The following is a 5,413-nucleotide window of genomic DNA, read 5'->3' as shown; positions in this document are numbered from 1 at the left end:
GTTGCATTCATTGCTCACTGCAGCCTCCAACTCCTGGGCTCAAGTGATCCTCCCACCTCAGCCTCCTGAGTTACTGGGATTATAAAGCACACACGATCATGCCTGGCTAATTTTTCTTTTTTCTTTCTGTAGGGATGGAGTCTTGCTGTGTTGCTCAGGCTGGTCTCGAACCCCTGGCCTCACATTATCCTCCCACCTTGGCCTCTCAAAGTGCTAAGATTACAGGCATGAGCCACTCTCCCTAGACAATGTTATTTATCTTTAATATTTAAAATTAAAAACTGATGTTTGACTTAGTTACTGGAAAACTTTTAAGCATTTTGGAACAATGTAGGTATGTGAATCTGCTTTTCAACTGTAAATTTACTTTATAAAATCTAAATCTTCAGAGATAAGTATTTCTGATGAAAACTTAGTGTCTGAATTGAGATACGCTGTAAGTATAAAATACAGAAGAGTCGGAGCCGCCGGGCCCGGGAGGCCCGTGATGTCCACCCCCTCCTCCTGTCCTGGATGGTTAGGACGTGCTTCCTCACCTGGACCTCCTCCCACCCGCTTCACGGTCCCCTCCGGGGCACGTGCCTTCTGAAGAGGAGGCTCCTGCTCCAATGGGGGCCTCACTTATTGCGGACTTAGAGCAGCTGCGCCTGCCTCCGTCCCCACCCCCACCACAGACCCCAGCGGAGGGACCATCGGTCCAGCCTGGGCCGGATACCCTCAGACCCTTGGAAAAAGAGCTGCCGCCTCCCCCAGCAGAGCTTGTTGAGAGAGAGGCGTCCACAGACATCCGTGCCTTCTACCATAAGACTGTGTCCCCCGCAAGAACTGGCTGTAGATGCCATGAAGAGGCAGTACCATGCCCAGTACTCCACGTGCCGTACCAGCCGCCGCCAGCTGGCCGGGCAGAGCTTCTACCAGAAGGATGCGCGACCCCTCTGCGAACCCTGCTGCCAGGACACGCTGCAGAAGTTCAGCAAGTGTGGCGAGGTGGTCCGGGAGCACATCATCAGGGCCCTGGGCCAGGCCTTCCACCCCTCCTGCTTCACGTGTGTGACCCGCGCCTGGTGCATCGGGGATAAAAGCTTTGCCCCGGGCAGCCAGAACGAGGTGTACTCCCTGGACAACTTCTACAGGAAATTTGCCCCCATCTGCAGCATCTGTGAGAATCTCATAATTCCTCGGGATGGGAAGTATGTCTTCAAAATCGAGTGCACTGGAGGAAATTTCCATGAAAATTGCTACAGGTATAAGGACTGCAGGATCCTCCTGTCTATCGAGCCCACGGACCAAGGCTGCTACCCCCTCAACAATCGTCTCTTCTGCAAGGCGTGCCACCTGAAGCAGAGTGCTGCGGGGTGCTGCTGAGAGTGCCCGCCAGTGTCAGGCAGTGAGCGGACCACTAGCCCTGTCTGGGGCCCTTCCCTTACTTGGTTTCCCTTCCTGACTTGCTCTTGCACACTTTCCTTCTGAGCCTCCACAGGGATCAGCCTGCAAGTCGGCGCAGCCTGTCTAGGACACAGCGGGGCTGAGCGCCATCAGACCTTTCACTCCTCCTCTACCCTCTGGGCACCAGAAGGTTCCTGGACCATAAGTGCCACCCCCAGAATTCCTTGCTGGTCCTACCCCATTTCCAGGGAAAAGCTGGGGGGACCCCTACCACTGACTGTAGCTGTCTGGTCGGGGTGCTGAGACCAGCATGGCTTTGCACGGTTGAGCTGTTTGAGTAAAAACTCCAAAGTCCCTTAAAAAGTGCTTTTTAGCCTGAACGCAGTGGCTCACGCCTGTAATCCCAGCACTTTGGGAGGCCAAGGTGGGCGGATCACTTGAGGTCAGGAGTTCAAGACCAGCCTGGCCAACACGGCGAAACCCCGTTTCTACTAAAAATACAAACATTAGCCGGACGTGATGGCACATGCTTATAGTCCCAGCTACTTGGAAGGCTGAGGCAGGAGAATCACTTGAACATGTGAGGCAGAGGTTGCAGTGAGCTGAGCTTATATAACTGCACTCCAGCCTGGGTGACAGAGTGAGACTCCGTCTCAAAAAAAAAAAAAATGTTTTTGAAAATGTTGAGGTTGGCTGGCCACAGTGGCTAATGCCTATAATCCCAGCCAAGGCAGGTGGATCACCTGAGGTCAGCAGTTTGAGACCAACCTGGCCAACATGGTGAAACTCCGTCTCTACTAAAAATACAAAAAATTAGCAGTCATCATGGCTGGTGCCTGTAATTCCAGCTACTAGGGAGGCTGAGGCAGGACAATGGCTTGAACCCAGGAAGCAGAGGTTGCAGTGAGTCGAGATCGTGCCACTGCACTCCAGCCTGGGCAATAAGAGTGAAACTCCATCTCAAAATAATAAAAAAAGAAAGAAAGAAAGAAAGAAAAGAAAAAGAAAGAAAAGAAAAGAAAATGCTGAGGTTGAAATGATGGGAATCAACATTCTTTGGAGTTAGGGGAGAGAGTGTAATAGCAAACACCTCCCCTTGGTTCACACACATAAAAGAATGGGACCCATTGGGGACACAGTCATGGACTTCCCCATTCTGGAATGTGTGGTGCTAAAGTGAGGCTGGGGCCCAGGCCTAGGAGGAGAAGGTGGCCCATAGATACCCCGGGATATCAGCAGCCCCCGATCTGCCTTCTGGCACCTCCTCCCGGGTGCTGTAGTGAGTCAGCAGGCATAGGGTGAGAGCTTGTTGCATGCTGGACACAGGGCCGAGTGTGCCTCCTGCAGCCTTGAGAGGATCCATGCACCACCCCACCCCAAACACACACAAGCACTTCTCCAGGACAGTTCCAGGAGAGATGTCCCTTCAGTCCCCTAGTTATGACCCCCAAGTCCCACTTGCGCCCTGTAGCCCAGCCTGTCTTGTAACCACTGCCTCCTCAATGCCACATCTAGAAGATTCTTCTTCCCTTTGAAAGAGAATCATCGTCGTTGCTTCATCACTTCTAAGACATTTTGTAGGGCATGGACAAGTTAAACAAAATGTGCTTTCCTCCCTGGGGTCTCGCTGTACCACAGGCTCCTGGGAGAATGTCACAGGGGCCATGCACTGGGTAAGCTTCTCTGTAGAACCCCAGGGGCTTCAGCCCAGAGCACAGAGTCTCACCCTAAGCCTGGAGCAGTGAGCCCCGAACTTCTGCATTCACAGACCACCTGCACAATTTTTTATCATAACCAAAGGTCTCCTGTTCTGTTATGTCACTTAAATCAACATGCTATTTTGTTTTCACTCACTTCTGACTTTAGCCTTGTACTGAGCTGTGTATCCATGCAATCATGTTCACGTGACAGTTATGGCTGTCTTCTTACACATGAAAATAAATGCATAACTCTTAAAAAAAAAAAAATACGAGCCAGGAGCGGTGGCTCACGCCTGTAATCCCAGCACTGTGGGAGGCTGAGGGGGAGCAGATCACCTGAGGTCAGGAGTTTGAGACCAGCCTAGCCAACATGGTGAAACCCTGTCTCTGCTAAAATTAGCTGGGCATGGTGGTGGATGCCTGTAATCCCAGCTACTCGGGAGGCTGAGGCGAGATAATCACTTGAACTCGGGAGGTGGAGGTTGCAGTGAGCCTAGATTGCACCATTGCACTCCAGCCTGGGCAGCAAGAGTGAAACTCTGTATCAAAAAAAAAAAAAAAAACCCGCAAACCCCGCCCCCCCAAAAAAGCATACTCAAGTTTGAAGACTTAGTGTGAAAGAAGAATGTAAAACACCCCAATAACAATTTTTATATTGATTGCATGTTGAAATGCTAAATTTTTGAAATATTGAAACATTATGAAAATTAATTTAACTTTTTTTACTTTTTAAAACATGACTACTAAAGGATTTTAAATTATATATGAGGTTTATGTTATATTTCTATTGGACATCACTGCTCTAGATTTTTAAATAATAGCATTTATCTGATTCTTAAAGTCTGCCAGAACTACACTTGTTTTTTATAACTGCATACTGTTTCATCAAATGGATATACTAAGTGTGTCTAACCGATCTGTATCTTTTACTTTATTAAATTTTTTTTTGTTTGTTTGTTTGGAGACTGAGTCTCACTCTGTTGCCCAGGCTGGAACACAGTGGCATGATCCTAGCTCACTGCAGCCTTGAACTCCTGGACTCAAGTGATCCTCCCACCTTGGCCTCCCAAAGTGCTGAGATTATAGGCATGAGCCACCACGCCTGGCCCAATCTGATATTTGTGAACATTTAAGTTTTTTCATCCTTTCTTTCTTTTGGTAAATAATTTTGTGTTTAACAAGTTTGTAGCTGTATCTTCGTACAGGGGAGTGACATAATCAGATTTGCTTTCTGAAAATCATTTTGGCTATATTGTAGAGAACATGCTGGCTAAGGGCAAGCATGGATTCAGGGAAACCAGTTAGGATGCCCTTGCAAAAGTTCTGGGGAGATGGGACCAGTGGAGACAGAAAAAAAGGGATACTCTCTGGAGACACTTAGGACATGGAGCCCATAGGACTTGGAATGAATTGGATACTGGAGTCATGGGGAGGGAGTCCAGGATGACTCCCAAGATTCTCGTTGAGCAACCAGAGGTTAGCGAGACAATCACTGAATTGGGAACCCTAAAAAAGGAGTAGTTTGGGGAAATAAACTCCTGAGTTCAGTTTTGGAATGCTCTTGAGATATCCAAGTAGAGATGTGGAATGGCCAGGTGTACAGCAAGAGGAGAGGCAAGGATAGAGATAAAATTTGGGAGTCATTGGTGTACAGATAATATTTAAAGCCTCAATGGGCCAGGCGAGGTGGCTCACGCCTGTAATCTCAGCACTTTTGGAGGCCAAGGTGGGAGGATCACCTGAGGTTGGGAGTTTGAGACCAGCCTGACCAACATGGAGAAACGCCATCTCTACTAAAAATACAAAATTAGCTCGGGGCATGCTTGTAATCCCAGCTACCCTGGAGGCTGAGCCGGGAGAATCACTTGAACCCGGGAGGCAGAGGTTGCGGTGAGCCGAGATCGCACCATTGCACTCCAGCGTGGGCAACAAGAGCAAAACTCCATCTCAAAAATAAAAAATAAATAAAAGTCTCAGTGGGCTTGAATGAGGTTGTCAGAGGAGAGAATGTAGATGGAGAGGCCTGGGTGTTTGGTGGAGAGGGAGGAAGTAGCTAAGACCAAGTGTTGTGCAGCATCAATATTGAAAGCCAGGGAAGGAGGAGTCAGGACTGGAGACTGCTTGAGAGAGGCCAGAGGTATAGATAGAAACAAAGCCAAGAGTGGTGTGGGGCTCACAGAAGCCAAGAAAAGGTGGGCATTTTAGGGAGGGTGCCAACCTCTTGCTGAAAGGTTAAGTGAGATGAGAAACTTAAGCAATGCCTATTGTTCTATCTCACTAATAATCAGTGACATGCAAATTAAAACAATGAGATATCAGTGTTCACC

At 48.6% G+C, this 5,413-nt stretch overlaps 1 pseudogene; it reads left to right on the top strand.

Moving 5' to 3' along the window:
• Positions 1-488: 488 nt before the first annotated feature.
• LOC102115020 (filamin-binding LIM protein 1 pseudogene) lies at positions 489-1,652 on the top strand (annotated as a pseudogene).
• The last annotated feature ends 3,761 nt before the right edge of the window (positions 1,653-5,413 follow it).

The sequence above is a fragment of the Macaca fascicularis genome, chromosome 14, assembly GCF_037993035.2.
Source record: "Macaca fascicularis isolate 582-1 chromosome 14, T2T-MFA8v1.1".
In the NCBI taxonomy this organism is placed as follows: Eukaryota; Metazoa; Chordata; class Mammalia; order Primates; family Cercopithecidae; genus Macaca; species Macaca fascicularis.
The sequence above is the reverse complement of the archived record's forward strand: the minus strand, read 5'-3'. Positions and strand labels throughout refer to the sequence as shown.